Source organism: Tinamus guttatus, unplaced genomic scaffold, assembly GCF_059628265.1.
Source record: "Tinamus guttatus ecotype Peru unplaced genomic scaffold, ASM5962826v1 Tinamus_guttatus_pri_ptg000497l, whole genome shotgun sequence".
Taxonomy (NCBI): Eukaryota; Metazoa; Chordata; class Aves; order Tinamiformes; family Tinamidae; genus Tinamus; species Tinamus guttatus.
The window spans coordinates 2335136-2361910 of record NW_028289031.1 but is presented as its reverse complement, the minus strand read 5'-3'; positions in this window follow the sequence as shown (position 1 = coordinate 2361910).

The following is a 26775-nucleotide window of genomic DNA, read 5'->3' as shown; positions in this document are numbered from 1 at the left end:
TACATCTAGTGTTCTTCCAGAAGTAGAATATTATGTTATTGTATAGCAATTTCAGTCTAAATTCCAGAGAGAAATAAAGGTACTTAAGGAAAAGCACATTGACCCTAGTTTTCTGAATTCTGTTTTGGCAAAATTAGATAACATGCTGGAGAAAAAGACCATCTTGGAAAAATGTTAAGATATTTCTTAAAGATATATACTTTTTTTTTTTTTCAGAGGGCCTCTTTCTCTTAGAGAAACATTGGCTCCTCCCTGAAGGTATATTGCAACTTCTATTAGTGGTACTTAAACATGAGTGTATCCCAGGGCATTTGGCATGGCTACAGAAATGTAGATAGCAGTCAATGCTCTTCATTTTGCAAATTTAAATCACTTTCCTGAACTAAACTCCTCACATAACTGAGGAGTAAAAACTGGAAAACTGGCAAAACAAAGAAACCAAATGTTCCAGGTCTTGGTTCTGTTCCATAATAACTTTCACAAAAAGACAAGTGTCACTGTGTAACTGCCATTCAAGTTAAGTGGAGTCTGCATTTTGTTTCAGCTTTGAGGTGTCAATGTGCTGATTAGTTTTCTGATACAGTCTGGTTGTCAACATTTAAAACATTTCTTGGAAGAAGAAGAATCATTTTGAACAGAAGGCATTCTGTAATACCTATATTTATACATATTTCCCTGCACCCTCAAAACCCAGTTTTAAAATGGCTTATCGGAAGAGCTGTCACTATCACCTTGGAAACTGGTCCATTGACAGCATGTATCAATCAGTCGTCTCACAAGTGGATAGCTTTTTTACCTTTTTTTTTTTTTCTTTTTTTTTGTTTTAAAGACTATTTGAATAGTGTCATGTTTTTTCTGAGAAAGAAAAAAACCACCAACAATTAGGCAGGGCAATATTGGAGTGTGGCATGTCTCTCATCAAACAGCATAACTGACTGAATTTCTTGGTTTTTGTTACGAGTGATGTAGGTTTTCAATTTGCAATTGGGGCACTTGCATGGGAGGGAGAAATTTTAGTTTGTGCTCCAAAGGCTGTTTCTAAGTTTCATGGTAACAGTCTATCTAATCTCTCCAACGGCCATCCACTTGTCCTTAAAGCAATAAAGTTTTACTTTCTCTCTTTTCTGTTTTTTTCTATAGAGGAGGAGAGTAACTTCTTTCCAGAGCAGCTTGATGCTTTAACATTTTCTTGGGAAAGATGGAGTTATGAATGGAGTTATGAAAGATGGAGTTTAAGCCGAGGAATGCAGTGAACCTGGATCTTCTGCTTTTTTTGGAAGCTGATCTATTTGTGTAAAGTGGTGAGGCCGTGTCCTACAGCAGCTATGCTTTTAAAGGGAGTGGAAGGGAAGCTAACTGTGTTCCATTTTTGGAAAGGAAGAGCTAGAGCTCTGCTCTTCCGAGAAAGCGAGATGTCTTTTATTGACACTGACTATGGCACGTGGGGCTTAGCAAAGTGCGAAGTTTAAGACATCTACCTGTCCCCATTGCTCTGTTGTTATGCTCTGGACCCAGACTTCTAGGATGCCTGGGAGAGATACCTAAGCATCTGTCTCAGCACTGCAGTTTCTGTTCCAGGATGATGTGCCTGAGGTTGATCAGTGCTTCTCACTTAGTCATTTAGCTTGCAGTGCTTATCACTGGAGCACTGGATAGAACTGGGCTTTAAATAGGTCAGTACTGGGGAATATAAGAGGTCTGATCTTAAGACCTGCAAATAAGGGTTACAAGCTTTTTTGCCTCAGGTTAAGGAAAAGGAAGATAATTCCCTATGTTAGAAAGGTGGTGTGAAGAAAAATACATATGCATAACATCTTTATTGCTGTAGAATCTGAGCCCTTCCTATGGATATACCACTGAATAAAAGCAGTTAATTGTCTATCATGAGCAAGTTCATGCTTTGCGTGTCTTTCTAGGGATGCCATAAACATAAGTTATTTCTAATATTCTTATTGCTTGTTATTAGAAGTAATACCTAAAATACCTTACGAAAGGGGATTAAAGGACAGAAATATGTTTTTTTATTTTTTTTTAATTTGACTTTGTTCCTTTGGTAGCATTTTGTCCATAGCTGAATTCTGTTTCCCTATGAAGTCAATTGCTTAGACCCTTTTTTTTGTGTGTTGGTCTTTTACAAAGCAACAGGGGACAGATGAATGCTTTAAAATGTGATTGTAAACCCAGAGAAATTGGCAGGCGGACTCAGCAGCAGGTAAAGCAACTACCGCAACTACTTTTAACTCTTTGCTTTGTAACCCACTTGCTTTCAACTTAATGGCATTTCTGGGCAGATCCTATCCCAAAGAGCCTCTCTCTAGGCTGCAGTGGCTCTGAAGACTTCCTGCCTTTCAATTCCTATTGAATCCTTTGAAAGAAGTGTACATCTATGTGTGAATATTTGCACAAGCCAAATACAGGCTCTCTCAGACCACCCAGCCCAACCTATTTCCAAAATCTGACAGCCTATTTCTATATGATGCTTTTGAGGCTTTCTTGGCATTAGTCTGAAATTCGTAACAAACTCCTTCAGGTAATGTGAGGCACAGAGTATGAATTTAGGCAACCTCCGTGCAACTCAGGACAAAGGTCCCACCATCCTCCTTCTAGGATGGAAGTTCTTGAATAAGGGATCAAAATCCCCTACAGATTCGACTGTTTATGCTAGTACTTGGCCACACAGAAGTGGGGCCATAGTCGGCATTTGCTTGTGGGCATGTTGTGCTAGAAGGTTTGTTTTCCCTCTCCTTAGTTTGGCACTCGGCAGATTGAGCTTCTCCATTTAAAGCCGGGGACCCCAAAGCACTGTCTCATGTAAGGCCCTCATGATTTGGAGAGGGTGCAGCTCTAAACCAGGGCCTCCCAAGGGCCCTCATCAGGATGACATTGAGGAGTCCTCTCATAAAGGACCAAAGGCGAGTGCTGCAAGGACCTGACTGGAAGAGGGAATGAGTTGTGTTTATCCTCAGATAAGTTCAAAATCCTCTGCCCCCTATTCCACAGGACCACATCCTTCCTCTCAGCAGCGCTTCTTCCTCTTCTGCCTTTTGTCTTCTCCAGAGCCTCCAGGGGACACACAACAGTTCAAGGGTTAGCAGGCGATAAGTTTCAACCATCCCTGAAGGGGACAGTCCCTCCGGATACAGTACTTCTTTAACAGTTGTACAAAATCTGCATGCAAGCTCAATCTGCCCATAGAAGAATTTCCATTTGTGCAGATGGTATCGCTTGGCAGATCACTCTGATGTTGGCAGCATCACAGGGGTCATATTTATGCACAGATGGACTGTTCTTCATCTGTTTCTTTATTGTAATAGACCCAAATAGGTTTTCCCACAATAGTACATATGCACATTACACCTCTTCTCCTTGTTCACTGTCAGACAACTTATTTAGTTGAGAGCATCAAAAAATCAGTCTCTCTCTATCTGTCTGTCTCTCTTTCTCTCTTTGTTCACGTATCGAGTTCCCCTTACTTTGTTTTGGGGATGTAGGATGAAGATGAAGCAGAGCTTGTGAGGATCTCTGTAGTCCTGAGCCATAAAGAATTGGTGGCAAAGAAGACATCACTATGGTGATTTTCAGAACATTTCTTCTGCACATTCAAGGGGTTCTTGTGTACAATCCAACAGAGAATGTTTCTTTGTGGCAAAATTTTGTTGTGCACGGCGCCTGTTAATCAGAGATCCCTCACTGAACCAACAGTTCTGGAATTGAGCATGTGAATGGAGATTTGGATGGATGGGAGAAAATTAGTAACTCAAAATTGGAAATTCTGAATGCAAATGAATGACTCAACTCCAGTAGTAATGACTAAAAACTTTTACTATTTGACTACTCTTGAGATTTTAAATTGAGAATTCTGTTAAATACAGACATTATATAGTGGAGAGGTGTTTATATCATTTAAAAGTCTATTGACACACTCACTGGCAATGACATTGTAGAGGCAGGAATGGAATAGATATCTCCAGAAGCTGCCCTGCTAGCTGCCCTTCTGATTTAGAGCAGAGCAAAAGGACACTTTGGAAAATTTGCACTGCTTCTGTTTTGCTTTACATAAGCACTTGCTTCGTTAATTGATTTTTTTTTTTCCATGAAAGCTTTGTATTTTACTAATGATCAATCTATCTTCTTGTGATGAAACTGAGACTCTCTCAGTCTCCAAGCTGATAGTAACTTTGGATTTTTCTTCACCCTTGCTAATCTACTCAATGTAGTCTAAACTTCCCTGCTTGGATGTCACATGCAGTGCAAGTATTTCGGTATAGGCACTGTTTACTGTGTGCTACTTAGTACATTTGTGGAGTGAAATAAGTTTACATTGTGTACAAATGAGGTCAAAATAGCTAGGAAACCTGGACAGTGAATTTCTTGACACTTATATACACAAATTCCTAAACCCAGTGTCTCAGTGTCTCTAGATGTGTAATGCAGCATACAAAGTACTCATTAGTTCTCAGTAAGAGTACAGTCTGAAAGGAAACCAATTGTTTGTCATGGAAGCATAATACTTTAATGAAAAGGCAACTTCTCGTATAACTCTTCCTAAATGTATAATACCCTTAGTTACTCCTGATTTATTTTTACTCTTTTGATGGCTTAGTGGACAAAGATTTTGAACAGGATACCGGATGAAGCATTTCGAATCAAATTAGGAAGTAAGAGTAACTGAAATTTCAGCATCAACTGTTAAATGACTTCTTGGCTGTTCTACGTAGCAGAGCGAGTAAAACTGCTGACGCCAGTTAAATAGAGGTTACTTGGGAAACATATATATTTTTTAAAAAAATCCAAAGCTTAATTTCATATCCATCTGGTAAGTCTTTGCAATCAGTCCCTAATTATCTACTTGTTAATACATTTCTGGTTACTCTGACACCTTAGGAATTTTTCTATGCATAGATTTCTTTCCTGGGGCTATGGAAAATTATACATGCTGCTATATATATGCTTGGATAGAGCTGCTTTCTCTTTGTTTTTTTTTTTTTTTTTTGTTGTTGTTGTTGTTGTTGTTGTTTCCATAACAGTTACTGAGCACAAATACCTGCACTGAATTTTTCTTTTTTTTTTAGTAGAAGTCTAGAGCTTTAACAACAGTTTAGAAATTAGTTTTCTTAACAGAGTCACAGCTATATGGAGCAAAATATTGTGATGACGGGGACAGGGGGAAGCATTTTGAAGTGTAGTTTTCTAGTAGTTATATCATGATGTACTGATGAAGAGCTACCAACCAAGGCTTAAAATATATTTTGTTTGGGGTTTTGGAGTGTTTTTGAGGACATTTTAGTCTTTTCTTGTTGGACAAATGAAAAATCTTTCTTTTTTTTTCTTTTTTTTTTTTTTTGAAAGGCATACCATAAGTTAATTCACTTCTCTCTGACTTTCATCTAATTGGATTTGCTTCACATTTTAGATTCTTATCTGGACCACACTGTATATATATCTAAATTAGCCAAATTAGTTCTGATAGCTGGACTTCTTTTCTAAAGCATTGGAAGGTTTCAGCAGTTTCTGAACTTAAATATTTGCAGGAGGTGGATTTTAGAGGAGATTTTTATTCCTTCTTTCAGTCCTCTAATACTTAAATGCTCCAATAGCTGTGAATGCTAGGACCACCCTGCTCCCCCCCCCCCAAAAAAAAACCCCAAACCAACAGAAATCCAGAAATCTCTCTCTCTGAGCATACTAAAATACTCTACTGCCTAGTAGAAGCAAGCAAGAAATCAATATCTGGTATCTCTTTCTGTGGAGATGAATGGCAGCAATGGTGATATTGAATTGTATTATGGGCAAGAATAGACATTGCCTGGTGATGTTCCTTATCACAAGAATTAAGACAATCAGTTAAAATAAATTTAAGCAACCAATAGCTTGTAGCTCTGCATTTACCAAGCTCCATCATACAAGGACTTTTGTGGGGTATTTTTAATATAACCAATTTTTAACCCAAAATACAATTGCAGTGAGGAGGAGGACATAGGGGAGAACATGAACAAACTGAATAAATTTGAGCACATTTATGAAAATTTCTTCAAACTCTGAGAACTTGAGAAGTACTGAGACAATATAATGCTGCATCCATATCAGATAGCTATTCTTTAGCTATATGTTTAGAGACATTCACGTGTATTTTGTACCTTCTAAAACACAGAAGGGATAATTCTATGGCTTTTTCTGTTTTAGTTGTTACTCAGCTCAGGCTATGACTTAATTTGGCAGAGACTTACAGAAAAAAAAAAAAAGGAGGAAGTAAGAAAATGAAGCAAGATAGCAAATTAAGGTGGTCTCCAGCTTCTGGTCCCTGCTGGTAAGATGACACTTGTTGGGAGATGCATGCAGATGTATTGCAGTCTTTGGGGAAACAGTTTTGTGCATGATGATGCCTCATGTTGTATATAGTACATGAGCTTTGGAGGTATTCCAATGGCTCCCAGAACAGGACTCCCTGTTCTGGGAATATAGCATTGACTTCTTCAAATAGAAGAAGTCAGTCATGTACTTAAATTTTGCCATTATGATTTCCTTTCTAAAAGGCCTCAAAAATGTTTACAGGCATAATGCAAGCTGATATTATACATGCTAAGATAAAGCCAAGTTGAGCTAAATGAAAAATGGGCCTATGCCAAAGGTGTGAAATTTTCTTACAGGCTTCCAAGAAAAGATTTTCAGTCAGCAGTGGATATTTATTTCTTGGGGACGAAGAAAAAGGAGTAAATGGAAATATAAAGGCAACTTGCATCGTAATGGTAAGATTTGTCAGAATTCCCATTATCTGTGTCTGTTTACACTTTTTAAATATTCCCACTGGGCTGAGACTTAGCATTCTTGGTCATACACAGGAAATGATATTTATGTTTGCTAAATTAAAACACAGGTTCTGCAACTCTTAAAGAAATGTAATTGCAAGAAAAACCTCTGGAACGCTAAATGTTTTAAAGCCTTTACCTGCTACTCTGATGTTAGTAGAAAAGATATATTGCAAAGTAATGTACTGAATGTCTTTCACCTATGAATGCACCTTTTCTTGATGACATTTCCTGTTATTCTGCTTGACTAGTTTTCTAGTGTTTAGTGTTCCTTCTTTATATTCATGAGAGGATTTTATTACAAATAAGTCTTATCACGATGCAAATAGAATAATTATTTGGTTGTATCAACATTCCCTTCCATACATAATAATAAATATTTCTCTAAAATTCTCTCAGTATTCTTGAAAGTAGTGCAGCAATTAAAATACATTAAAATAAGGAATACAAAAATTCCTTATTTGCACGCAAATTGTCAGGGTAAAGGCGAATATGAAGATTTGCAAAATAATATGTGATTTTCAATTACCTATATATATATTATTAATATAAATAGCTTTCAACATTTTTGTCTACTGATGTAATGTCATCATTATTCTTGTGTTTTTGAATAATTTCTGAGTTATATTACTTAGGAGTCAAGATTTTTATGGTCTCCAATAGTTTTTCTTTCTGTAATTTCAAGTTAAGTGTGAAAGAATTCATCTTTATGGAGCCAGTCAAATTGTCTGTGAATAATTTTTCTGTTAAATAGCATTCTGGCAAAGATTTGTTCATTTCTCAGAATATTTTGACTTTTTTTTTTCTAGAGCTAATTGAATACTGTTCATTTACTGTATTGACACATTTTGCAGGTATGACTGATAACATTATTAATTACAATTAATCGTTGCTGTAATGTTAGATCGGCTGTAGTTTTTTGCCCAAAGCAATAGACCTGATATGCATCCACTTATCTAGGAGCAGTCTGTGAATTGGTAAAATATATTTTCCTTAGCTATTTCTGATTAGAATAATAGACATTATGTGTTCAATACATTTTTTTTTTTGCTCTTTCTCTTTTCCCCCCTACACTTAAGAAGCAGATCTTGTTTTTTATGAGACTCTAAAAACTTTATCTGGAGAAATTTAAGTATTCTGTGAAACTCGAGTTTTCTATTTTGAATTGGCAATGGAGAAAATAGTGGATGACTCATCTCTTTCTCTTTTTTGGGGAATATTTCTATTAGCTTCATTATGCTCTTTTTTGCCTATTCACCAAATGGAACTTGAGTTGCCTCTGGAAGGCCCATGAAAGATATATATATATATATATATATTTCCCAAACTGCAGTTCTGTTGCTTTCTTAAAAAAAAGAAAATTGTGGTTAAATTAAAATGCTAGCTCCCTACCTTCTTAAGTGCCTACTTTCTCAATGCTCATTATAGCAGTGTTTTGCTTAGAATATATCATTCCAGGGCAGGCTGCTTGCACAGGTTAACGAAGGACAATTTAGCCTACCCTGCCACTGGCTAAAGCGTGCAAAGAAATATACTGCAGTTTTGAGGGATGGGGTGACTCCGTCACAGTGAGCACTTTAGCAATGCACATTTGTGCATAGGAAGACAGTGTATCTTGCCTCATCCATCAGGACTCCTTTAATAAATTGTCAGTGGTGGCTTACTGTGGAAGGAGAAGTTTACACAGAGAGGACAGAATGTCCTGCCAGAACCTGATAAATGAGGTCATGAATCAGAGGGCCGTCAGGACCCCAGACATAGCTTATCACGGTGGTGATTAAGAACGATGCAACAAGTCAGTTTTGAAGACACAGTCGACTTAAAGCAGAAGGCTATGATGTTATCCTTGCTTTATACTGGTGTTGTAAGTGTGTGTGGCCCAGATACCATGTAACACAAGTTCAATTGAGAAGTAGGTCGTTTTTCATGATAGCGTCCAGAAATGGCATTAGAGAAAGAATAAGACAAAGGACTGAGAGGTCAAGGGAGTATGAAGAGTCTGGGAAACTCTGTGTTTTGCAATATTTTATATGGTTCTTCCTGCCTTTACCATTCCTTGTGGAAAGAAAAAAAACCCTAAAATACAGTCTGAAATTACTGATGTTGCATAAGCTAGTAGTGGATTTGGACCAGGTGTTGACCACTTCTTTCTCTTTGAAGGCACTGTTCAAAGGTGCCATCTTCCCACTGGTTCACTGCTAACTGTTGCCTACCGGATATCTTTAGGGCATGAAGCTACTGTCACTCCTGCTTCCAGCAACTCATTTGTTTCTGCCAACAAGCTTTTGCCATTTCCTGTGGTTCTTGGTGAAAAAAGTTAAATGCCCTTAGAGATAAGCTTCGAGTGCTCTTGTTATAAAAATATACCTTTTATGATTCTAAATGTTTTTTACTTAGTGTTCATGTTCACTGACTGAACATGGGTACTGACCTAACTGAGGTCAGAAAGCATCTAGCTTTCATACTGCTTACATAACATTACCTAGTGTAAAATTATCTCAGATTTGAGTGGCAAGCCTTGCAGTATAGTTAAATCCCTGACATTCTTGCCAGTAAAGTGACTTTGGGTGGAGGTAGAGAGGAAGGGATATTCAAACTGCCCAATATAGGCAACTATGTGTGCCTGAATTAGGAAGTTCATCATCTTGTTGCTCACAGTATAATCAATAAAGAGAGAAAGAAGCTCCTCAGAGGGCAGTTTTGTTCCCTAAAATTAAGCTTCTAGTCTGAATTACTCTCCAGAGGAGACTATTTCTCTACTCTGATTGTCTGTCTAGACTGTCCTACTAACATAGGCATGAAGAGGTGTTCTTAAATTCAGGGAATATTGTCCACCCTCTGTGACAATTATAAGGATGTATTATAGTGCAAAGGCAAAAGGGCCCATTACAGAACAGCAGGTAGCAGACTCTGGTGACTAAGGTATAACCCCATAAATATGAAAACCAGTTTCTAAAGCTTGCTGCTACTGAAGTACTGCTAGAACTTTAAATGGGAACCTGAGGGAGAACTAATTTGGCTTCTTGTTCTTTTTTAATGAAATAGTTCTAGGGACTTCACCTTGAAATTTCTGCTATGATTTCTGTCGGGCTGTAGTACATATCTAAAAACGGGTAATATGGAGGAGTGAAGATGTAACCAAAAAAAAGAACAGGAAAAATTTGCTTCCACGTGGCACAGAGTGTGATGGAATAAAGGTTGACTTTACCGGGTTTTACTTGAAATTGATTTTGACTTGAAACATAAACTGAATGATTTAACTGAAATCGTGCTGAGAGAAAGGCTGTGGTAATAATTCAACTCCCTACCAACAGACCTTAAAATATGACCTGACCTTCCATATAACAGAAAAGATTCAGTTAGCCTCTTTGGATATTTTAGTAATATCTACTATATAATTTCAAATTACTGGTCTACATAAGGGAAATCCAGACCCTTTTAATTAAAATAATTGATGCCTCTTCAATATTTCACAATTTCTAGGTAATTATTTACAAAAGTCTTTAAAATATCTAGAGGAATGAAACCAAGCTCAGAAAAACAAATCACTATCAAATTCTCTTCAGGAACAGAAATCATTTGGTTTTATTTGTTCATTTGTTTGTTGTTTTTACATAATGCACATACAGTCTAACTGAACAGTGCCTAAGAATGCAAACTGATAATGATGAAGGGTCAAAAACCTGCCGTAGGCTTACAGCTGGTTACAACTAGTAGATAATGACTGAAATGGAGTTCCTCCAATGTAGGAGAACTGAGCTTTTCCCAAATATTTTTGGATAACACCAAAGCACACAATTTTATTGAAAAAAAAAAAGGGTATGGTTACGACATCCCTTACGGGCTACCAGCTCTTCATTACTATGTTGGGATAGTCCCACTTGCACCTTCCTCAGAAAGAGGTCTCTATGGTTCAGAGAGCCAATTCCTGCTTCTTCCAGCATCTTAGCTAAATATTGGTTAGTTGCTTCAGCAGTTCATTCTCAGATAAATAAGGTCTCTCCATTAATTCTTAATAAAATGTTTCTGGCAAAAATAAAGGCTCTATATTAAAGTCATTAGCAGATTTTTTCCATCCTGCTGGCAGATATCAATTATTCTGGGAAAACACTTTGGGCATTCTATAGATACGGTAAGGCAGGGGACTCATTATTCCACATTTTTATATGAGTAGTAGAAGTAACTCTCACAGGGCTTGGATCAAGTCAACTTGAACAATGGAATTTATAAGCAGCCAAACCTGGAGAGATTTGAGCTGATCTTTATTGCTTTTCTGCCTCCCCCCCACCTTTTATTAATAAACTCAAATCTCAGGAGAAGAGAGAGATTAGGCTTTAAGGACTATGTTTCTGAGAAGGCCAGGGAGGGTACCTATTTACATTATTTTAAAAATAGCCTCAGCGGATGAATAACCATTTTGCCAGCTGATGTGTATTGTTAAACTTCCAGAAAGGTGAAAGGAGTGATAATGCCAGTTGTGAGCCCGGCCAACTAGCTTGTAAAAGGTTTGAGAATCTTATATGGAAAGAGTAGGCAACAATGCAGGAGAGAATAGTACTGGAGTATATTGCAATGAGCATCTCCATCATTGCTCACTTTTTTTTCTCTTGAAGATTTTCAACATAGTCCTGCAAGAGTGTTTGTATTGTCTGTGCATGTATGTGGGCATCTCAGTGTAGGTCCTCACTTGCTTAACTGACGCTGATTGTGAAACATGGAACGACAAAAACACAAGCCTGGTAGAAAATGTTTTGGTGTATGGAATTATGTGGTCTTTGGAGCTGCAGGTGAGAGAGTTCAATGCTTCCCAGCTGAACCAAATTAAGAAGAGGGGAAAGCATCTGGAAGTAATAAAGGATGAGGAAACAGGAGAGTTGTGGGAGGTCTTGTGGAAGGGTTTAGGGTATGGTAGAGGTGGTTTGCCTGTTGGCTGAGGCCCAGATGAGGTTCTGGAGGGCTTTCTAGTTGATTTTTTTCTGAACAAAGATAGGAATTTGGAAGAAGTAACAGCTTGGAGGCCAAGGGAGTAAAAGGCTGTCTTAACTCCTTGCATCTTTAAGTGATATCTATCAATCAAAAGGACTAGTGGAAATGTATGCACCTGATATGTGGGAGAGCTAACAGGCTGTGTTGCAGGGAAGGGGGACATGTTGGTGGAGGGTCCTCCACATGTTTGTGTTTAAGGGGCTGTGTGGCCGTTTGTCACAGGGTACTGGGCAAGAGGTAGACTTTAGGGTATTTGAATTGTTGTACTGCAATCTGCCCCAACATCTTCCTTGCTAATGTAGAATACTGAGTTGCTCCTGAGGTGTATTTTGTTTTTTGGGTTTTTTTTTTTGGTGACCTGTAGGCTGTTGGTGTAATGTTGGCTCTTGGATAATAAACTTCGCTTGTGGCATGAGAGCATGAATGAAATGGATGCCCTGTGGGCCCTTCTGGACTAAAGGTTTATTGTATAGCTTTGAAGGGTGGTCCTTCCCAGTCCTACCCATTTGAGATTCTGAACATATGTTATATAACATGTTATATGGATATCCTACATGTATGTACAAATATTAATATGTATATATTAAAAAAGAAAAAAAAAGTGAAGGCCTTTTGTAGATTTTGGAAACTTTGGAGAGGATAGGTGGATCTAGAAATAATACTTTTTCAGCATATAGGAAAGCTGTATGTGATAGCTTTCAGAAAATCTTAGTAAATTAAGAATGGCTATTTTCAGGGAACTTGCCAAATTCTACAGTGAAGGTTGTCTCTGTGGGTTCAATATTGAATGAAGTCCATCCTCTCAGTAAATCTTCTGTTGCTAATTTTCCTCTCACCTCATTATTTTTGCTCACCTAATGCTACAGAGCCCTCTTTCTGTCCTGCAGTCCACTTGTGCTAGGTTTTGGACAAACCCAGGACAAAAAAGGTATCCCTGTCCCAAACAGCTTCCTGCCTAAATATAGAAAATAACAAATATATTTTCCTCTGCTGCATCACCACCTGCTAAAGCTGAAGAAACAAGAGCATGACAGATAGTTGTCTGTGTCTTTTGCAGATGTTATGACAAAGAGGGAATCTGTGTTGGCCTTGAAGATATAAGGGTCAGTTCTCTTTACTGCCCTTCCTTCCTTTCCCCTTCATCATTTAAAAAAAAAAAAAAAAAAAAAAAAAGACAAAGAAAAGCAATAGGCTAAGTGCTGTAAGAATAATACCTGCCTTCAACCTACTTGAAGGAGAAATACACTCATAATAAATGTGTTTAATATTAATCTTGCTAATATTTTCAGTCATCTCTGCCCTAGGTGCTGTGTTATTTGTGTTTATCTGAATGCATACTCAAAGCCTATACGTAAGCATCTTAATGCCAGCAGGAAGCATCATGTATTATATACTTTGGAGGGTCAGTGCCTAAACTTGGCAAGGAAAGCAGGGAGATAAAGAGGATAGAATTACAGAATCACAGAATGCTTAAGGTTGGAAGGGACCTCTAGAGGTCATCTAGTCCAACCCGCCTGCACACGCAGGGTCACCTAGAGCACGTGGCACAGGACTGCGTCCAAGCGGGTTTTGAAGATCTCCAGAGAAGGAGACTCCACAACCTCTCTGGGCAGCCTGTTCCAGTGCTCTGTCACCCTCACTGTTAAGACATTTTTCCTTAAGTTCCTGTGGAACTTGTGATGCTTCAGTTTGTGGCCATTTCCTCTAGTTCTGTCGGTGGCCACCACTGAAAAGAGGCCAGCACCATCCTCCTCACTGCCTCCCGTGAGGTACTTATAGACACTGATCAGGTCCCTTCTCAGCCTTCTCTTCTCCAGACTGAACAGGCCCAGCTCCCTCAGCCTCTCCTCATAGGGCAGATGTTCCAGGCCCCTGATCATCCTTGTGGCCCTGCGCTGGACTCTCTCCAGCAGCTCCACATCCCTCTTGTACTGTGGATTAGTGTGAAAGTCAGATTTTCCAGTAGTTTATACCATTCATTTTGAAATGTAGCCTAAGGAAATCAGAACAGCAAGGAATGTAAACTAATGTCAGATACAATTGTACTTTATGTTCGCTTACTCTTGCTGTTGTCTCTATAATGGCTATACAACGCAATGGAAATTATCACGTCTTTGCGTCAGCAGCATGTCTTTTTCACATGTTTTTTTAAAAAGTAAGTACAAGTCAATTCCTCAAGAATATGGGGCACTAGTATTCTTATTTTTTAAATATGATTAGTGAAGCTAGAACCTTAGCTATGGTATATCTGTGCAGTTCTATTGAAATCAGCTGAGCCAATATAATTTATTTTGAATCGGGTGCTTACCTTTCATTTGCAGTGAAGGTGAGACTGGCTGAAGGGGAAAACCTTGTTGTGCTTAGTGGAGACTCCCCAAGGTTATAATGGAGGGCAGAAAGGAAACGCTGATCAGTTTTATTTGACATTGACTGTCAAGAGCTTCAGGAACTACAAGGTAAGTAGAGCTTGTCCAGCATGGGAGGTCAAGCTTTAGCCCTCATTCCTAGTGTTGTGTATGGTGAGAAGAGGGGTCATGGTCACAAGATGGCTAGTAAGCTGCTGGTCACTCAGTGGTTTGCTAGGTCTGATAGCAGTGCTCTCTGCACAACACAGTTGCACAAAGCAAAATTGCCTCTCTCCTGTCATTTTTTTCTGCTCCATTGCATAAACTCATTTTTTCTCAGGTGCTAGCAGAGGGTGTTGCTGAGGGTTAAAATAGCACTTGAGCGAGCAGGTCAAAAAAGTGACAGAATCTGCTTGTGTTTGTGTGTGTGGTTTTTTTCCCCCCCCTCTTCTTGATTTATCCTCTCCTTGGGCTGCTATCTCAATGCTGCAAGCTTGAATTGCCTCCTTCAACCGAGGGATTTTGGCTGAAGACTTCAAGTTCTCCATCCTTGCAGCACTTTATGGCTGTGGTTTTGCCCTTGCTGTCTAACTGCATGATTTAGAAATGTCTTCTTTTAGTAGCCACAGAATGCAAATAAATAGCATACTTGAAAGTGTTTGTGAGTAGCTGTGCGTCAAAGTGTTTAATATTCTTCAGTCTGATGCTGAGAGTCAAGCCAGTCAGAATATATCAAAACCAAATACAGCATTGGCAAGATTAAACAGTGGTGGATTTGCACATGTAATAAAACCGCTACATTGAGTTTAATCCATGTGTAATTGGGAATAGATAAGGCTGAAATTGAATGACTGCACAGAATCTACATCAAATGGCAAAGCGGCAGGAGGGAGCAGCCCAGAGCAGTGAGGCAAGGAGGCTCTGTCATCTCTAGTTTGGCATCCAGGTGCTGTAATAAAGAGTGATTCTGCCCTGGGAAAGACGTAGGAGAGGGGTGATTTGATATTGCTGGAGTATGCGTAACTAAAGGTTTGTCTATTTGAGAGCTTTAAATATAGGCAAGTTGTTCCTCCCACTTTTTTTTAATGTGTATTCACACACACACGTACATCAAACTTCAGCAATCAGCGTAACTGTGAGCTTTAAGGCCTTCTGCCCAGTTAAACTATAAATCAACAAGACTAAGAAGAATGAGGATATAATTACTCTTTTCCTCTGCCCTTTTTCCGTAATCTCTTCAGGTCTTTCTTTCCCTTTAGATTTTTGAACGATTTGAACTCCTCCGTTACCACTTTAAAATCATAATGCATTAGGTACTCTCTGTATTGACTTTAACTACATTTGCTGTTAAATATTTGGCAAAGTAGTGCAATGTCTCATTTAAACTTTACTTCACCGAGCTGATAGCAGGTGCTGCTAGAAAACGCAGAGCTATGTATTTCATATATTTTGAAATGTATGAAAAGATGTACATCTAATATTTTAAAGATATTCTTTGTACTATAGGATGCTTTTTTTCTTATGTATTCTCTGTCTCCTGAGAGCGTGTAAATCTCCATCTTCATAATTCCCTTTTTGTCTGTCCCTCTTCATTGGTTCTTCCTACTTTCCCGTCTCTTTAATTTTCAGTAGTGCTGTCCAGCTGGTCTCGAGGATATCTTGCTCCTTTCAGCGCTACCTCTGCTGAGCTTTCCACCTCTATCACTGCTCTTATTTCTGTATTCATGCTTTTCTTTTTCCATGTATTTCTCTGTAGCCATAAATGTCTTGTCCTGGTGTCCTGTCCTGATTCCCCTCTTGTCCCCACACTTTCTCTTTTGTGGTTATCCACACAGTTACCACCAGCATGCAGCAGCTGAAGACAAGCATTAAATGTATGTATAGCCATTTTTTTCCACTTATACTTAATAGACCCTGTAGGGTTGTAAGGATATTCTTAGGCAGTAATGGAAAGATTTAACAAATCTTTTAACATGTTTAACTCAAATCCAGACAGCCCACTCTAATTTCCAACCATTATAGAAACCAGAAGTTCAAAGGGCCAATGTTTATCACACAACGATTGTTTTCTTTAGTTGCTTTGTTTCTTTTGATTCACTTAGGATGACTCACTTTTATTTGAAGATCAAATTCTGCTGTTATTTTACATGGCTCCACAGCATGTGATTGGAGTTAGGAGTCTTGTACCAACTTATAGCAGCCAACAAGAGACAGGCAAAATACCATAGTTCATTTATTGGCAGAGATGTGGCCAGGCTTCCTTTCCATCTCCTCACCATAATGAGGCTGCCTGGCCTGGTGCAGTGTAGTGCCCTGTGCCACTGGCTAAGGATAGAGGTGTAAATGCTCAGTAAAGGATTTTTCAGTGGTTTGATGCTAAGTGCTTTTCCCTTTGTGGTGTTAGTCAATTCCAAAAGAGATTTAAGGCATTTAAAAACATTAGTATGCATAATTGAGGACTCCAGCTCCAAAACAGTGATTATGATAGTCCCTGCTGGGCTGCTACACAGCTATGTGTTTACTTTGTGTTTTATTTCAATTTATGAAGGCACTCCTGAAGCCTAGAGCTGTGCTGAATAAATTATTTCAAGTCTGGACCAGGACATAGTAGCTTGACCTCACACCTAAGTCCAACAGGAATGTGGCAGCAAAGCAATTTCTCTGCCTGTCCTAGGACACAGCAACGGCACGGAGGTTCTTGTAAGTGTACTTGGGGCTGCCACTTCCTTTGAGACTGTGGTTAGTAGTAGTGCAACCATAGGATTTTTTTTTCCTGTGGTAGCAGAGCTGGTGGGAAGGTTTCAGGATCATGAGAGCAGAAGAGAGCTATTTTGACCTCTTCAGGGCATCTGCTTCAAGCTGGGTAGCTGTTTTGCAAGGACCATGCAAAATACTGGAAGCCCTATTAGAAGAAAACTTGGCTGAAGCTGGAGGGTAGGGTTTTTAAAGTCCACCCTCTTCTTTCACAGGCAATATTTTTACTAATCCTTTGGGTTTGAGAGCTGTGCAATCATTCTGCAAATAGGTTTTACTTTGTAACAATTATAAGGAATATGTTGTCTAAAGCCTCTGGTCATGGCACTTTGTCTCTTGCTTTATTATTGTTATTTTAGAGCTGTGTAATTTGTACATTTTACTTTGAGTTATGTTAGTTGCATCTTTTTTTGCCACAGGAATCAGATGAGAAGCTACTTAATAAATGAATATAGGTCTTACATGATTAAATTTGCTTCTTGCCTCAGTGCTGTTAGCTTTCTCAGCAACCTAGTCTGAAATTTTGTTTGAAACCCATTATTATTATATGCATCTCTGAGTTTCCATGTTACAGCACGATAGTGAATTCATCTGCTGTTAATTGCACAGACACTGCAGGCCAGCAGCATTTCAGAGCAGCTAAAAATTAAAGGAAAGGTTTGAGCAAAGATCCACTTTAGAAAAAAATAATTGCAAATATGTTGTTCCAGTTAATGGAATGTGCTGGATTATTGTATAAGATTGTTTCCTTGCAGCTCTAGTCTGAAAGTAGTTTTTTAGTCTTTCTGTTTGTGGCACACCCTTTCTCTCTGTAAGTAACTCCTGTCTTCTCTTTAACACAATAGTCTATTTTAATGATACAGCATGTGAAAGGTAGGTACCAACGTAGATAGAACAGCAGACTGACCCAGCTGAACAATTCCTGTATTTGCTTTAATTTTTTTTTCTATATCTCTTGCTTACTGCAATACTGGAAACAGTGTTTAGATTTCCCTGATGATTTTTTCTTACTTTCTAGTGCAAGCGAAAGCTCCTTGGAAGTCAATTGCCTGGATTACTATGAAGTTTCCTCTGCTTCCATGGCTGGAAAGAATCCCAGTGCATCCCTCCAAGGGTGGAGGAAGCTGACAAGAAGAAATTCTAAAGCTTGATTTCTTCCCTAATTCATTTGTGGAACAATCCTAGAAAGAGTACTCGTGAAGAAAATGTGCAGATGCTACTACAGAAAACAATATATTATTGTAATTGGCTCACTTTATTTTTTTTAGTCAGTAGTTCTGGTTCTCTAATATCTTTTGCAAAAACAGATGAGTACAGGGGGACAGGCCTGCCAGGGAAGCAGAGGGCTTAGAATGGCATGAAGCTTTAAAGGCAAAGAAGGGCTGCTACAAAGGTGTGCAAAAGCGTTAAACTCATGGCCTCTATATTCCACGCTGGATAACGACAAGCGTGTGCATGTAATCATATTTTTAAGAAAACACCCAAAGGTGCAGTTATGAACCTAACAGAATATTTCAAGAAAATCAAGACAGTCCACCTTCATTTATATTTTTAGATCCCTCAATTAGCTGATTTATCTCCTTCCTAAAAGTAGTTTAGTAGGAGCAAAGGCAATTATGCCTTTTTCAAATGACAGATCCAGCAGATGGGAAGTTTTTTGTATGTGCATATATATTCCCTTTATTTGGGAGAGGAAAAATCCAATTTCATTCTTTTTCACTTTTCTTATTCCAAAATAGAAAATATACCAGCTTTGTTATTATTAAGAGTGTTGCAATGCAGACTTCACAAAGTTTCTACCTCCTTCTGGTGCAGTTTTTATTGGTTTTGTCAGCAAAATTTTGCTCCTGGCTTGTGGATAGATTGTACAAAATTCTTAAGAGAGTGTATATTTACTGCTGGTATCGATATGTTTTATAGGTTACTCCTATAAGCAAAGGCAAAATGTACTTTATATTTTTCTGTGAAATGTTGTGCATTCATACTAAGTAAAGTTATTTCAGAAATACTTGTTAGTCTGGCTTGGAATTATCACATACCAGTAATCATTCTGGATGATTAGAAGTGTTGAGGGAAAACCTCCTTCGTGTTTTCCAGGCTTCATGTACACATCCATCTCTGCTGAGATTGTGAATTGTGCAGTGCATTTTAATTTTGCTGTAGTGGCTTTCTATAATGCAAAATGATTTCCACTGGAGTCTGAAATGTCTGGCATGACCCAGACTAAACATGATAATGTATTCCTGGTATCCTTTATATGTTGATAGCATTTCAATTGCACAAAAAGATTTTGTCAAGTTATGTTAGTTTTCTGTAGGTGTTAATATATCTAAAAATTACACTTCAGATTCTAAAACTGGAGTCGAATCTGGGTCAGTGAGAACTCTAAACTGAGCAATTTCACCAACTGTTCTTGGATGGTGTAAGAAACCTTTGAGCTCAACTGTGCTCCTGTGTGTTTAGAGATATAATTAGAATGGGGCAGGCTGTAGCTACTTGTCTTCTTCCTGGGAAAACATGGAAATATGTTTGCTTTGTTTTGCTATAACTTCATAAATTGAAGCAGAGTGAGGTCAGGCTGGGATGACTGGTTGGCTCCCCTTTCCATTTCCTGGCTTGTGGAATCAAATCCTTACCAAGATTATTCTTGGCCTGCTTTCATGTAGGTTAGCTAATCCAGTTTTTCAGAGCATCTTCATAGCTTAAAGGCAACCTTAAGGCAGGAGCTCTTAGTCAGGCTGAGGTTGGGGGTGAGAGATATCTCTAGCCTAGCTCTAAAGAAACCCTTATAGTCACATTGGGAATTCTAGCACAAATAAGCTGAATGCCTGTGTGGCTAGTTTGAAATGGAGTAGTGTTCACTTAAAGAGCAAGTGGCTGGACGAGCTCCTTCTTGATATCTCAGTCTTGGATCTATGGGAAGATTCACTTAGGTACCAGAGGCTGTTCTTTTGGTGTGGGTTGATCCCCACAGAAGGGTGGGTGACAGCTGGTTTTTTTTTTTTTTTTTTTTTTTCATTTTCAGAGCTTCATGATACCAAACTGTAAAGCAACCATGGTCTGTACTTGTTTAACATAGCTGAGTCTTCCTTTATTTCTGTTTCATTAAATGTTGTCTGAAATCCACTTTTGTAATCATATTTTGCATGAAGCATGAGAAGAATGAGAAATACAGCCTTTTATGAAAGGAGTTATACCAAGGATTGGTCAATAATGCTGCTTTATTGAAACTCTTTGCTACGACAGCTGCTTTGCATTCAGAACAAAAGATGGGCAGCTGAAGACCTTCCAGGGTCAGAAGTCCAAAAGAAAGCCTGGCACTGCTCAAGGATGTGGCTCTATGTAACACAGGCTAGTGCATGGCCTGTAAGGTTGAAGTCTATTTCTCGAAGCTCTGAATACAAGCGAGGTAAGCGTGAATGATCTCATGTCTGTGTGCATGTGGGAGGAGAAAGGAGCAATAAAAATGTGTGCTGAAGTCTGTGGCTTATGTAAGATAAGCTGCCTAGAAGCAGCTACAGCAGTTTAGATTTCTTTTTTTTTTTTTTTTTTTTTTTTTTTTTTTTTAAGTGTGTAGTAACTTCTGCTGGCAGGTAGAATTGTGGACTGCTATGCTGTGAACTGCTAAACTGCAACTGTTGTCCCAGCTGACTCGAGCATTTCAGTTGACAATCTTGGGCTGCAGCATAGACATGGAAAAAACTGAGAGAGAGGACGTAGCTAGGAAACCAAGCCAGGCAGTGAAGTGCCACCACAATTCCAAGAAAAGCCCATAGCAAGCTTCTGAGTAGGGCATTGGCTGAAAAGACACTTGGAGCTGGAAGCAAAGGGCTACTTCCTGCTGTCTGACTTCCTGCTGTGCGAGTATTCAAGGTTTTAAGTTAGTGGCTGAGACTGCAGGAAAGGAATTCCTGATTCCATTGCTGATTTCTTCTTCAAACAGGAGCAACACACAGAACCCTGCAAAAAGCTGAGGTCAAAGGAAGAGGACAAGAAGAATTTGCTTCACTTGCTCAGATGTGTTTTGCTACAGGCATTTTGGTCAGTGTTAACTTTGTGATACCAGTGGCATGGAAGTTTCCATGACAAACATACTTGTCTTTAACCCTAATAGCAGGGTTAATCCCAACCCTTCAGGGTTAATTATGAAATAATTACACAGACCTCAATTAATCCCTGTTTAACTCAGTTGTATTTGATAGAAGGACACTAGAGATTAATTTTGCCTAGTGCCTCGTGAAATTCAATAATTTCATCAAACAGAGAGAAAAAAATGTAGCTGTGCGATCACCTGTGACTCTTATGTTGCATGCCAGCATTTGTCAGCAGAAGGCAATTTCTTAAATACCTTCATAAAACTATAAATACCATCATGTTTGAATTAAAAAGAATCACTGCTATTTCTCAGTGATTACAGAAAATCTTAAACTACTGTGTGGTGGAATGGTTAAGCCCGGTAGAACATTAGGACTTCTTTGAGTCCTAATGTTTTCAGTGAGACTGGCAAATGCTTGCTCTCCCTCTCTGAATTCAGCCCTTTGCTATTCACACAAGAGTGTACATGTGCAGGATGGTACATCATGGTACATCATGCAGTACCCTGCTTAGTCTTAATTATGGCTGTGACTGAGAGGATACTGAAATATTTTGTCATTATTCTGCAGATTAATGAAATCTTACTAATGAGATTTGACTCTAACAACTGCTGTAACAGTAAATTTAGAGCTAGATGAAGAATTTATATGCATTAAACAGCTCTGCAAGTATGGCTAGGACAACCTGGTGTCAGTCTATGTAGATCAATATTCAATACTCGAAAGGAAATACTCATCTGAGGATAGAGAACAGCTCAGACAGAAGGCATATTGTTAGGTTGTTACTTGTTTTGGTTGGTTCCACCCCTGCAAGTCCTCACATTACCCCATACCTGCATGTGCCATAAGACACTCTGATTTGCCTGGCTTTGTTCTTAGCGGCTATCCTCCAAGCCACAAAATCTAAGTGTGCTCTGGCTAAGCTGCGTGTGAACGCTGACTTGGCTTTTACTCTGGTATACTGTACTAGGCAACTCTCAAGTGATGCTGCTGCAATTTATCACCATAAAGTTTTTCATATTAGAACTAACAATGCTCATGAGGCAATCTGGATTCAAATTAATTCAAAAGCACCATAACTGAAAAGTGAGCAGCCTCTTTGTGTTGTTTTTAACAAGGTTTTATGATATGACTAGACTACAAATAGCTCCATTCATGATAAACTGGCAACTTTGCAAATTGTATATGCTAAAAGCTATTTGTTGTACAATCTGTTCCAGAGAAAAATCTTAAATGAAATCTTCTCTGCTAAGGGGATATGAGGCATCAATTGCATGGGTGCTGCCATGGGTGTCTTGTTTCAGGAGCCCTATGGCTATGGGGGGTGGTGGTGAAAAAGACCATCTGGCCCAATAACCTTTAATTGCTCAAACTCAGTCCCTGCAGGGGACTGCAGGAAGAAGAAAGCTGGTCCATTGGGAGACACTTTACCAGCATGGTGAGAAAAACATTTAAGGTTGCAGGAGGAAAAAACTAGGAGGTGGAATAATTTTCTGGTCCCAGATACTTGCATGTAACCTTGCAAAGTGTGCTGCTTTTTCTCATTGAAGGCATAGCAAAATTATCTTCCTCCATTTCACCCTAAGAGACCTCTTCACTAAAGGTGTCTGCTAAAATTATTGCCTCCATCTTTGAGAGGTGCTGTTTGTCAGCAGCATGATTGCAGGACCTGGTTATGGCTGGATTCTTTTTTTTGGTTCATATCAGTAAATATCTTTTGGTGATCAATATAACTGATGGTATGATGTGGAACAAACCATTAATGAACTGTCCCTGAAGATGTTATAGCAGTATTACTACATCTGTGCATTTTCTGAAAACGTGTGTAGAGAAGTAACATGTAGCACATTCTACATTTTGTGGCACCAAAAACTTTACTCACTAGAGACGGAACCTAAATCATCCCCTAATAGTTGTTTCTGTAAGAGGTATAGGCTCTTTGCTGTGATTTCCTAACAAAATTTTAGTAATAGTTACTGAAGTATTTTCAGAGCGAGGAAATAAGTTACAGTGAACTTTTAATGCACTTATCAAATCATTCCTGTTCCTATCTCTAAGTAAAATAATGACTCTTACAAAACCAGTGCTATTTTACGCTGGGGCTTTCTTTTACAAATTACTTATATTTTAACAATAATTGTAAATATATTGCAGTTTAAAAACACTCTTCAGAGTCATCTTCAGAGTCAAGGAGCTCTTGAAAGGTCCTGAAGAATATTTGGAGCTGAACATGAAGTAATTTATGATCTAAAATTTCCATTGTGTTTGTGATTCACCTACAAAATAACAGTATATAGGAAGACATCGTATAATTGAGGCAACTAAAAGTCAGAAAGTAACCCTCTGCAGAAGTTTGAAGTTGAAGCTTCAAAACTTTTTTCAGCCACTTAACTTAGGAGTTACATAAATTTAAGAACACAGATTTTGTCAAAGATCTGAGGCACATAAATTTCAGCTTTTGAATAATAGCAGAAGTTACTTGCTTTTAAAGGCATAAAAATATTCAGGACTGAGCTCTGCAGGAGTCTACAAAATAGGATACTTCCATTGGAGTGAGCACTTGGTCAAATGCCAAGGTGTTATCTGCCTAATTTTAAAATTATGAGTTGGAGAAGTTGTTGCTGTCCCTACTTACGTGATAGATCAAAATTTAGATCACTTCTCTGACATAGGGAAGATGGGGCTCATTAGGAAACAAGAAGCATGCAGCAGGGAGTTCAATGCGTATATCTGAAAATGAATGGTTTAATTTGGGTTATAAATGATTCACTGAAACGGAGGGACTGAAATGCCCCTGCTTCTGTGTGCTTTTACCTGTGAAAGGTTTTGTGTTCAACCGAGCAGATTGTGATTCCTCCTCCAAGGCTTAGTTCTTTCACTCAAGGATTAATCCCTTTAAGGAATCAGTCATTAGTCCAGGCTGAAGGTACTGAAATTCAGGTAGTTCCCTCTGAGCTTCAGACTGTTTCTCTCCACTAGAAAATCCTGAAGTGTTATGTACAATGTGGGGGGGATCTCCAGTGGCAAGTGGTTCACATAAAACTGTGAGAAATGGGAGAGTGGGAGTTGTAGTTGCATTTCCATGGGGAGGGACAGGGGAATGTGTGGAAATGTGGGATCCTCATGTCTCATGTGTGTGTGCTGAAACCATTGAGCTTTTCAGATACCCTCTGTCTAAGAAGGTAGTGTTCAGACTCCAAGACCCAAGTAAAAAGAGGCATTTTGCTGCAGTTTCTGAAGAGGCTGAAGTCAGATTTCAGGAGATAGAGACCACAGTCCCAAGTTAAAAGTCTTGGGAAGGATGTAATCTTCTTCAGAAGATGGAAAGCAAACTGGGAAAAGAAAAATGCTGTGGTGTGGCCTCCTGTGGATGGGTCTTACACAGTGGCGAATTTGTGAGCCCGCTATGCTGGACATCTTGGGCACAGAGGTGTGCTTGTTTACCTTTCTCACTTTTAGCTAAGAACAGTAGCTGCTGCATGACGAGGAGGTGATAGAGCAGAGACAGCAGGCCAGGGGAAGATTTGTATATGAAGGAGAATGAGTGGATGCACCCAACCACGTGGCACATCTTCCTCAAGCCCTCTAAAGTTGATGGATGCTGCTGTCATTTTTCCTCAGCACCCTAAGTATTTGAGGGCAGAGACTTCAGTGAGCTTGAAGTAAGCATGGTGGCAAAAAGAGATGAGACCCAGAGGTGTTGCAGATAAAATGAGTGGAGAGCTGAAGGTGCAACAGCTTGTAGGACAAATGAATTTGCTGATGATAACTGAGACAGAGTAAAGTGCATGCAGCAGGAGTACCCCAGATGCTACCTGCTCTGTGCTGTAGGTACCTGTAGGGATGTAGGGTGATGATAATATATGTGTTTCTGTGGACTGGAACAGCTTGGGCCCTGCCGAGAGTTTTCATGCTCAGTGTGCAGCTTGTTTAGATGCATTTGGAAGTCTCAATCTAAATTCATACTTATTGAATGACTTACAATAAAAAAGGATATTTGTTAAAGGCCGTAATTGAAATAGCTTATTGGGGGCTGAATTAAATCCTTAAACTTAATTTACCACTATATGTTGTGCACTTCATCTGCATGTAGTATGATTGTAATTATGATATCTTTGTTAGTCCAACTCCAAGAACAAAAAAGTGCTCAGACGTTAGCTGGCTATCTTCCGGATTTTCAAAGCCAAATGTCTAATTAGAGCACTTCTGTTTCTTACATTTATTTTCAGTTCTAGAGAGTGAAAGACAAGAAATCTCAACACAGCTGTGGCTCTTTTATAAACTTCAGCTTATTAGAGCTTTTGGGTCAAATTCTCTGGTGGTGTAACTCCAGACTTGCATTTCTGCTGGTGTAACTTTTGATATTTATATAATTCTCTGTAAATCTGTCCACATGTGTGTTCTTATGTATATACCAAGCCTTTAGCTGATATAAATCACTGTAGCTCTTTGGCTTCTGTGAAACTATACTGATTTCTTACCAGCTGGGTATCCGGTCCATAGCATCTGGTTTTCCTTTTCCCTCCCTTAATAGCACTGATGACTCAGAATTCCTTAAGGAGGATAATACTAAACATAATTAGACAGGATATGTTCAAGAAGAAAATTTAATTTGAAGAGGTTTGCACAGAATTTTTATTGGCCTCAGGTGGGATGCTGGAACTTTATCTTAATGAATCCTTTCTACAGATCCGTTTCAAAAACTGTATTATGCTATTATGCAATGGAGTATACTCTAATGGTACATTACACATATATATTTACTCAGTTGGATTTTAAAGTTCTACTCTAGTTATAATTATTCTGGGCTGCGAAAGAAGAAAAGAAAAAAAAAATAGCATAACCTGAAACTTAAATCTACAAAGAGGGTTGTTTAATTTTTGGCACCTAAACATGTTTAAGAAAATCCTTTTAGTTAATCAGATATGGGACTGTGAATCAGAGCTGCTGGTTAAGCCATAAACTCTCTCTTTTTTTTTTTCTTTAAAAGCGCACTTTTTCCTTCAGTCTCTCTTGATTCAAATGCTTATTTTGTGTAATATTGTGTACTTAAAAATCCTAGTTGTGTTCCCTTTTTACTGTGATTCCATAAACCCAATTTATGTTGGGATTGCCTGGATAATTCTGATTTGCTTTTTCAAAAAGTGTGAAAGAGATACTGCCCTGCATGAATTATTCTCCGTGCTTCCTGATTCTCTACCCATTTACCCTTCAGAAAACCTTGCTAATACTTATTAATAGCAACAGTCCACATCTAGCTATCACTTGCCAGAGTGTAATTGTATCCTAAGCTCTGTGAATGGTTGGGGGACTTGTATTAGAAGTAGTTATAGCAAAAACTCCATGTGCACTACGGAAAGCTCTGTGCTAAAAGCATAAGAGTAAAAAGTAAAATATGGAAGGGGCAAACTGGTACATGACTCGGTAACCCTGTGGCTGGTGGAGTGTTTCTAAGCAAATTGGGCTGGAGCGGTTCTGCTCACTAGTCTGTCCCCAGCCTTGCTCAGTGTGTCACACAGGGAATTGTGCAAAGGGTCTGGAGAGGTTATCTTTGAGGTCAGCATCAGAGAAAGGAAAATTACTTTTAAGCACTGGGAAGGGGGAGAAGAATTAATGGTACTGCTGGATCTGTTTCTCTTCTTGTGTAATTGTATTCAAACTGATGGAGCCTTAACAAGGAAGCATCTGAGCTCTTGAACGAAAGCGAGCCCCAAGCTTCCTCTGTCCTGGCACTGCAAAATGAGATTTACAAGGTGATAAAGTCACATGGAAGCACAGTGTCTTTAATGA